Source organism: Thalassophryne amazonica, chromosome 6 (genome assembly GCF_902500255.1).
Source record: "Thalassophryne amazonica chromosome 6, fThaAma1.1, whole genome shotgun sequence".
NCBI lineage: Eukaryota > Metazoa > Chordata > Actinopteri > Batrachoidiformes > Batrachoididae > Thalassophryne > Thalassophryne amazonica.
The window spans coordinates 96,676,879-96,687,436 of record NC_047108.1 but is presented as its reverse complement, the minus strand read 5'-3'; positions in this window follow the sequence as shown (position 1 = coordinate 96,687,436).

The following is a 10,558-nucleotide window of genomic DNA, read 5'->3' as shown; positions in this document are numbered from 1 at the left end:
CATGAGAAGATTGAGAAGTACCAGGGGCTGAAGGAAGAATGAGAAGAGATGTGGAAGGTAAAGGTCACGATCGTCCCAGTGGCAGTAGATAGGGTCTGTGACACCACCCCCAAAAACTGAACGAACACCTCCAGCAGACTCCAGGTGCAACATCTGAGGTCTCTGTCCAGAAGAGTACAGTCCTAGGAACAGCTAAGATACTGTGCGGGACCCTCAAACTCCCAGAGCTCTGGTAGAGGACCTGAGCTTGGGGAGAGACACATGTAAACAAACCTAAATGCTCTGAGGATCATACACAAAATGCTGCATATCATAAATTCTGCATGTATTATGTCTCTAGACAGTCACTCATTCTGAAAATGAATCCAGGTGAAAAAGAGATTTTTTTTTTAAACGAGTTTGAGTTTGTAATACACCAAATAACATCTACATTTGTCTTGGAATTTGAATTTGAGCTACAGTAAATACCAAAGGCATGAGAAAGTTGATGCTGTAACCTGTAAACTCGGAACATAGCTGCTAGTTATTAGTTGCTATCATTATTATCTGTAGAATCTCTAGTAGTACCACAGGTATTAGGAGCTGGGTTGCTTTTAAAGCTGTAATATGTATTTAATGTAAATGACAAAAAACAAACTAGACTAGAGCACCGCCCTCATACAGTGCAAACCTCTGCCAACACAAGTCTCCAATTCCACAAATTTTTACCTTGGAAAAAAATTTCAAGGTCAAAGTCTTGTTAGAAGTGGCTTTCATAAGCTAAAATATAATACAAAATATAGATCAATGTTAACATCAAATAAATCCACAATATGGATCAGTTGTGGATCAAATTTAGTCTATTCATTGAGACTGCCAGGTTGCACCTCATTGTCACAAATGAGAGTGACTGAGGCACTTTTAATGTACACTCAAAAATATAAACGCAACACTTTTGGTTTTGCTCCCATTTTGTATGAGATGAACTCAAAGATCTAAAACTTTTTCCACATACACAATATCGCCATTTCCCTCAAATATTGTTCACAAACCAGTCTAAATCTGTGATAGTGAGCACTTCTCCTTTGCTGAGATAATCCATCCCACCTCACAGGTGTGCCATATCAAGATGCTGATTAGACACCATGATTAGTGCACAGGTGTGCCTTAGACTGCCCACAATAAAAGGCCACTCTGAAAGGTGCAGTTTTATCACACAGCACAAAGCCACAGATGTCGCAAGATTTGAGGGAGCGTGCAATTGGCATGCTGACAGCAGGAATGTCAACCAGAGCTGTTGCTCGTGTATTGAATGTTCATTTCTCTACCATAAGCCGTCTCCAAAGGTGTTTCAGAGAATTTGGCAGTACATCCAACCAGCCTCACAACCGCAGACCACATGTAACCACACCAGCCCAGGACCTCCACATCCAGCATGTTCACCTCCAAGATCGTCTGAGACCAGCCACTCGGACAGCTGCTGAAACAATCGGTTTGCATAACCAAAGAATTTCTGCACAAACTGTCAGAAACCGTCTCAGGGAAGCTCATCTGCATGCTCGTCGTCCTCATCGGGGTCTTGACCTGACTCCAGTTCGTCGTCGTAAACAAGTTGAGTGGGCAAATGCTCACATTTGCTGGCGTTTGGCACGTTGGAGAGGTGTTCTCTCCACGGATGAATCCCGTTTCACACTGTTCAGGGCAGATGGCAGACAGCGTGTGTGGCGTCGTGTGGGTGAGCGGTTTTCTGGTGTCAATGTTGTGGATTGAGTGGCCCATGGTGGCGGTGGGGTTATGGTATGGGCAGGCGTCTGTTATGGACCTGTGCACTAATCGTGTCTGATCAGCATCTTGATATGGCACACCTGTGAGGTGGGATGGATTATCTCAGCAAAGGAGAAGTGCTCACTATCACAGATTTAGACTGGTTTGTGAACAATATTTGAGGGAAATGGTGATATTGTGTATGTGGAAAAAGTTTTAGATCTTTGAGTTCATCTCATACAAAATGGGAGCAAAACCAAAAGTGTTGCGTTTATATTTTTGTTGAGTGTAGTTATAATGCACAATGTACACCAAATGGGCTTTTCAATATTAAATTCAAATGTCCACAAAATCCACAATCCAGATTAGATCCTGATCAAACTTTGTCAGATGATAGTTAGTGCCAGTCTGCATCTCACTTTCAAATATGAGTGTGATTGGGGCATGTTTGATTAAGATATGATGTAAAATATACGCTAAATCGGCTTTACAATATTAAATTAAAATATCTACAAAATCCACAATCTGGATCAGATCCGGATCAAACTTTGTCAGGTGATAGTGAGTGCCAGTCTGCACATCACTTTCAAATCTGAGTGATTGGGGCATGTTTGATTAAGATATGATGTAAAATATACGCTAAATCGTCTTTACAATATTAAAATATCTACAAAATCCACAATCTGGATTAGATCCAGATTAAACTTTGTCAGGTGATGGTTAGTGCCAGTCTGCACCTCACTTTCAAATATGAGAGTGATTGGGGCATGTTTGATTAAGATATGATGTAAAATATACGCTAAATTGGCCTTACAATATTAAAATGTCTACAAAATCCACAATCTGGATCAGATCCGGATCAAACTTTGTCAGGTGATAGTGAGTGCCAGTCTGCACTTCACTTTCAAATATGAGAGTGATTGGGGCATGTTTGATTAAGATATGATGTAAAATATACACTAAAAGGGGTTTTCAATGTTAAATTTAAATGGCCACAAAATCTGTAAGCTGGATCAGATCTGGATCAAACTTTGTCAGTTGATAGTGAGTGCCAGTCTGCACATCACTTTCAAATCTGAGTGATTGGGGCATGTTTGATTAAGATATGATGTAAAATATACGCTAAATCGTCTTTACAATATTAAAATATCTACAAAATCCACAATCTGGATTAGATCCAGATTAAACTTTGTCAGGTGATAGTTAGTGCCAGTCTGCACCTCACTTTCAAATATGAGAGTGATTGGGGCATGTTTGATTAAGATATGATGTAAAATATACGCTAAATTGGCCTTACAATATTAAAATGTCTACAAAATCCACAATCTGGATCAGATCCGGATCAAACTTTGTCAGGTGATAGTGAGTGCCAGTCTGCACTTCACTTTCAAATATGAGAGTGATTGGGGCATGTTTGATTAAGATATGATGTAAAATATACACTAAAAGGGGTTTTCAATGTTAAATTTAAATGGCCACAAAATCTGTAAGCTGGATCAGATCTGGATCAAACTTTGTCAGTTGATAAAGGATACCGTCCTACATAATGGTGTCAAATATGAAAGAAAATTGATCTTTTTTGACAGAGTTATGAATTTTTGAAAATTCTTTCAATGTTAAGGATAGGGATTTTTCCTTTGACCTTGAAAATTTATGACCCTTATATGAATCTTCAGTAAAAATTTCATATGATCTATATGAAAAATTGTGGGCTCCAGACTGTTTACGAACAAACAGACAAACAGGGGTGAAAACATAACCTCCGTCAGTTGGTGGAGATAATAAGTCAAATAAAAAGCGCACTTGATAGTATATTAATATCACAGTCCTGGTAATAGCATAGCAGCAGTTGTATCATTTATTGCAGTCTTACCTGGTCAGCAATGAGCTTCAGAAGGTGTTGCTGTTTCTTCTTCTGAGCAGTTTGTTTCAGTTAAAAACAAACAAACAAACAAACAAACAAACAAACAAAAAACAATCCCCAAAACAAACAAACAAAACCTAAAATCCTTTGGGCTTCAGGTGAAGATATGCGAAACATAAAATTGACTGGAGGATGTTTTAGTCATCCTCACAGCTGAAGCACTTCTGTCTGCTCCTGCCACTGAAATGACTCCTGACGTAGGAAGCGGTGGTTTGACTTCTTTGGGACATTGGACCTACCTGACATATCAGAAGGATAGGGTGTGTCCCAACGAGGGAGGTAGCCTTCTTGTGCTTGCTTAGTAATGACTTGGGGCTGTTTTCACTTGGAGAGTTCTATAAGTAAACAAATGAGATGAGACGTAAGAGCTGGGGGGGAGATAATGGAGTATATTTCAATCAAATTAAGAGTGGTTCACAATTCTTTATTTTATTTGTTAAACAAAACAGCTTCAAAATAGCTTCAGCTTGAAGGGCGCTGTGTCAAGCACATACGGTGCATCCCAAAAGTATTCACAGCGCTTCACTTTTTCCACTTTTTGTTATATTATAGCCTTATTCCTAAATTTGTCCTTCAAAAATCTAATCACAACACCCTGTAATGACAACATGAAAAAAGTTTTTATTTGTTTTTATTTTTGCAAAGTTATTAAAAATAATTAAAAATAATAACCAGGGCCGCGCCTTGTCACCAATCCTGTTTGTGATATTCATGGATGGACAGGATATCAAGGCGTAGTCGGGGGGGTCCAGTTTGGTGGGCTCAGGGTCTCATCACTGCTTTTTGCAGATGATGTGGTCCTGTTGGCTTCATCGGCCAGTGACCTCCAACACTCACTAGATTGGTTCACAGCCGAGTGTGAAGCGGCTGGGATGACGATCAGCACCTCTAAATCTGAGACCATGGTTCTCAGCAGGAAACCGATGGATTGCCTACTACATGTAGTGAATACAGTCTTGCCCCAAGTGAAGGAGTTCAAGTACCTTGGGGTCACGAGTGAGGGACAATGGAGCATGAGATTGGCCAGAGAATCAGCACAGCAGGGGCAGTATTACATTTGCTCTATTGTACTGGTGTGACAAAAAAGGAGTTAAGCCAAAAGGCGAAGTTCTCGATGTACTGGTCAATCCTCATTCCTACTCTCACCTATGGTCATGACCGAAAGAACAAGATCATGCGGCCGAAATGGGTTTCCTTGGGAGGGTGGGTGGTGTTTCCCTTTGAGATACGGTGAGAAGTTCGGTCATCCATGCGGTGCTCGGAGTAGAGCCGCTGCTCCTTCGCATTGAAAGGAGCCAGCTGAGGTGGTTCGGCCATCTGGTAAGGATGCCTCCTGGGCGTCTCCCTAGGGAGATGTTCCAGGCACGTCCATCTGGGAGGAGACCCCGGGGAAGACCCAGGACTAGGTGGACAGATTATATCTCCACACTGGCCTGGGAACACCTCGAGATCCCACAGTCAGAGGTGGTTAATGTGGCCAGAGAAAGGGAAGTCTGGGGTCTCCTGCTAGAGCTGTTGCCCCCTTGACATGATCCTGGATAAGCAGTTGAAGATGAGTGAGTGAAGAGTATTAAAATAAAAAAATGAAGAATTCACATGTACATAAGTATTCACATCCTTTGCTCAGCACTTTGTTGATGCACCTTTGGCAGCAATTGCAGCCTCAGGTCTTCTTGAATATGATGCCACAAGCTTGGTGCACCTTTCTTTGGGCAGTTTTGCCCATTCCTCTTTGCAGCACCTCTAAGCTCCATCAGGTTGGATGGGGAGCATTGGTGCACAGACATTTTCAGATCTCTCCAGAGATGTTCAATCAGATTCAGGTCTGGGCTCTGGCTGGACCACTCAAGGACATTCACAGAGCTGTCCTGAAGTCACTCCTTTGATATCTTGGCTGTGTGCTTAGGGTCATCGTCCTGCTGAAAGATGAACCATATGTTTCTGTACACTGCTGCATTCATCTTTCCCTCAGTCCTGACTAGTCTCCCAGTTCCTGCCAGTGGAAAAACATCCCCACAGTATGATGCTGCCACCACCATGCTTCACTGTAACATGACACCTGGCATTCACACCAAAGAGTTCAAGCTTTGTCTCATCAGACCAAAGAATTTAATTTCTCATGGTCTGAGAGTCCTTCAGGTGCCTTTTTGGTGGTTCCTCATACAATCTTCTCCATCAAGTTTCATCAAAAACCATCAGGTTTTTTTTTTCGTAGTGCTGCTGAACACAAGGAAGACGCGGGTGATAACATAACATCATCGGCAGACATAATTACACTTACAGACATGAACTGTTGGCTTTGTGTTGAGAGGATTACCCGCGTGTTTACACACAGTAGTTTTCCATTCTCGTTCAAACTCAGAAAAGTAAAAGTGGTCTCGGATTTCAGTTTTAAAACCACTAAAATGTTGACAAACATCTTTAAGAATCAGTGAGCGTTAGACCTTCTGGCACCCACAACCACAGGACACAGGTCAGCAAAAATGACTAATAAAACACAAAGTTAGGTAGACTTAACTGTTTAGCAGTATGGGAATTTGCAGTTGTTCACATTTTGGCAGGTTGTTTTTTTTTCTTGATTATTTGTACTTTTGACAGAATAAATCAACTGCAGGAAAAGTGTCTTCGAGGGGTTAGCTGAATGGTTGGAAAAGCTGAATAACTGGTATTAAGTGAGAATGACAGGTGAAGTGTGTGTGTGTGTGTGTGTGTGTGTGTGTGTGTGTGTGTGTGTGTGTGTGTGTGTGTGTGTGTGTGTGTGTGTGTGTGTGTGTGTGTGTGTGTGTGTGTGTGTGTGTGTGTGTGTGTGTGAGAGAGAGAGCTCAAGTGTCAATGTTTGCTTAAACCAAATAGTAATGTTTGTGCGGTTGTGTTGAAATGTTCTGAAGCACTGCAGCCTGTGTTTCCACCCACATTATTCACAGTTGCCCTACAGCTTGCACACTTGGGAGTCCTGGACTATTAAGAGCCCTAGTGCGTGATGAAGCCCTGGTCCCACTGAATAATGAATGATGAATAATGAGTCATGTCGCATGTTTTTTTGATCCAGTTATTCAACAAACGTGGGAGAATAGTAGCTTTTAGAGACTCTTAGAAGCAGAATATTCAGGTAATATCTATTGATAAAACAAGGTGTGTGTGTGGGGGGGAGCTCGCATATCTCTCTGACTGTTTATAAGGTCGGCCTCAGCGTTCAGATATGGCTTGCACATGGCACGATGATGTGCATCCTTTACTATAAAAATTTTGGGGATTCATTTTCAAAACCTTTATTTTAAAACTTTTATTTTGGTTAACGTTAACATTAGTACTTCCAAGATGGCGCCCTCCGTGGCGTCTCTGTCCTACTCTTCCGCCACCTACGCTTCTGATCACTGGCAAAGCGCATCACAAGCTTTTATTTAGCCTCTTGAATCTTCCATCTTAAACCCAGAAGTCTTCTGCCACTCTGCAGCCACTTCCCCTCTCACATACTGAATGGACAACAAACCAGATGATACGGTAATGCCATTCTATTTGGACACTAGCAGGACAATGCCCGAAACACTTAATTTAATTTAATTTTAATTTAATTAGCTTATAATGCGCCAAATCACAGCAAAAGCTGTCTCAAGGCTCCTTACATAATACAAGTCAACATAAAATTGAATAAATAATTAAAAATGAATAAAAAAAGTCAAATACATAAATAAAAACAGAAGTAAAAGAATAAAACAAATAAAAATAAAAACTATCCATAAGGAGTCTTGACTTAAAAATGTCCACAGACTCAGACTGCCTCACGGTCGCAGGAAGACTGTTCCACAGGGTGGGTGCACGATACGAAAAGGCTCTTTGACCTGCTGACTTCTTCTTCACCCTGGGAACACAGAGAAGTCCCGCATCCTGCGACCGCAAAGCCCGGGCCGGCACGTAGAGTTCCACCAGATCAGCCAGATAAGATGGCGCCAGTCCATGAACAACCTTATAAGTCAATAACAAAACCTTAAAATCTGCTCTCACAGAGACAGGGAGCCAGTGCAAAGATGCCAAAATGGGTGTGATATGTTCAGACCTTCTGCTACGTGTCAGAAGTCTGGCGGCAGCGTTCTGAACCAGCTGAAGACCCCTAATGCTGAACTGTGGTAACCCTGAAAATAGAACATTACAATAATCTAGTCTAGAAGAAACAAAAGCATGAATCAGGGTCTCAGCATCAGCCATGGACAGGATGGGGCGGATCCTCGCTATATTTCTCAGATGGAAAAAAGCAGTCCTAGTAACATACCTGATGTGGAGGTCAAAAGACAACGTGGGATCAAAAATTACCCCAAGGTTCCTCATTTTGTCTGTATGATGTATGACACAGGGACCCAGGCTGAGCGCCAGCTGGTCAAACTGATGCCGATGTCTCACTGGACCAAGAACCATCATTTCAGTCTTATCAAAGTTTAAAAGTAGGAAGTTACTAGACATCCAACTTCTCACTGATAGAAGACAGTCCTCCAGGGATTTTATGGGAGTGAGATTTCCCGCAGTTATCGGCATGTACAAAAGATAGTAGATAGATAGGCAGATAGTAGCATGTAAAGCTACTATCTGTCACCATTTTGGGTTCATTAACGGCAACGACAAAGATGAGCTTGACAAAAGCAAAGCGATTTGCCAGACATGCCAAATGGAAACGTAGCCTACATTTCAAAACAAATGCTGTTGCCAGACTGTCTGCAGATCACCTAAACAAATTCATACCTATTACAATATTCCACCATACATACCCATTACTTTACCTCAAAAAAGAAATCTAACCACACAGAGCCTTCAAAACACTTTGAAAAATCATGCTGTTAAATTACTGTTTTTACTTTTCCCCAATGGCCAAAAAAGCAAAACAAATTGGTAGTGGTACTTTCACATTAGTGGAATGGCGTTCAACTACCTACACTGTCCTTGCTAAAAGCCAAAATATATGAAAACATGACAGTCATCAATCAATCCACACATTTCACAACAAACCTAAATGTCCCAGACTCACATTATCAATAACTACTCTTTTCACATCCATATGGTTGTGCTTCATGTACACTGTGTTTAATCCTTCCTGTATCTCAGTATGTCTGACCATGTTGGATGAATGTCAATCTTTTTCTTAAAATAACTGTATTTTGTGTCTCTTTGTATATCAATGCCAACCATGTCTTAACAAACATACACTTTGTCTGTTAAAACTATGTAAGAGTAAGTAGACCTCTTTGTACATCCCACCTTCAAACACAGCCTCATACAACCATCCATGAAAATCTACTTAAGCTCACAATTTTCTATAGGAATATAAACATCCTACGGGCACTGCAGGAATGTGTGTATATACAGTACACTGAACAAAAATATTAACACAATGCTTTTTTTGCTTCCATTTTTCATGAGCTGAACTCAAAGATTTAAAACATTTTCTGCACACACTAAAGACCAGTTTCTCTCAACTATTGTTCACAAATCTGTATAAATCTGTTAGTGAGCCTTTTATTGTGGCCAACCTAAGGCACACCTGTGCAATAATCATGCTGTCTAATCAGCATCTTGATATGCCACACCTGTGAGGTGGGATGGATTATCTTGACAAAGGAGAAGTGCTAACACAGATTTAGACAGATTTGTGAACAATATTTAAGAAACAGATCTTAGGTGTATATAGAAAATGTTTTAGATCTTTGAGTTCAGCTCATGAAAAATTGGAGCGTTGCATTTCTTTTGTTATTATATCAGTGTATATGTATTTTTATTCAGGCTTGTGTGGTTTTTTATGTATTACTAAATGTACTTTTATCAGAAGTGTGGTTTATTTTTACCAGGTTAATACATGAGAATATGGGTTTTGGCCAGGTCTTGGATTTTACCATTGGGTGTTGTTTCCTTTAAAATATCCAGGGCAATTTTTGTATTTCTGATTATTAGATTTTTATTAATTTTATATTTGGACAGTTGTATTTGCTTTTTATGTACTGGTGTGCACTTTTCCATCACACAAATGAATTATGAATCACTATGAAATAGTAATGTTTACCATGTAAACAGGATCTTAAAAAAGAATCAAAAGGAAAAGAGCAGATTTATGTTTATTAATACTTTTTCTGGTGATCTTTCACCTGAACAGTAGGACGACCTTGAGCTTTTGTAGCATTGCCAACGATTTGATAAGTACAGCTTGGTGATTTCTGAAAAGATTAAGTTTTAATACTGATAAACCATAAACAAATAAATGGTTGTACTACCGACACACTCTCAGTGCAGGGTGCAAAAATCCTGTTGCTAAGATGTTAATAAATAAATTGCAGACACCACCTTATCTCAAACCATCCTCATAGTGTTCCATGAGTCAGTAGTGGAAATATGAGTCTTTGAACAATTCCTGACTGAAATGTGAATTATAACCACAAAATGTAAAATTGATAAATGTTAAATGAGATGACACAGACACAAAACCAGTTTTTTTCCCTGATATTTCAGGTTCTGTTCCAAAATCTTTTTGAAAATGTCTAAATTTTCTTGAATGTCGTATTTTGAGGAGTTTTTCCTCAGCAACAGACAAAGCACTTTTGACAATTCACCATAACATTAGCTTATCACAATTTAGCTGGACGAATTATTAAAAAAAAGATTTAAAATAATAAAAGTTCATGTTGATCACAATAACTAATAATAAAAATTAACACCTATTCAGAAGCAACAATACACATATAAAATCTGCTTTATCTATTTATTTATTTATTTATATATTATATGACCAATTTTACATCATTCTGGAGACATTTCATGGAACTTCCCACAAATAATTTGATACAAAGCCCAGGCTTTTGCTTTCAGTGCTAATTTAATCATATAAACATTCATCAAACATACAGGAAAAATACT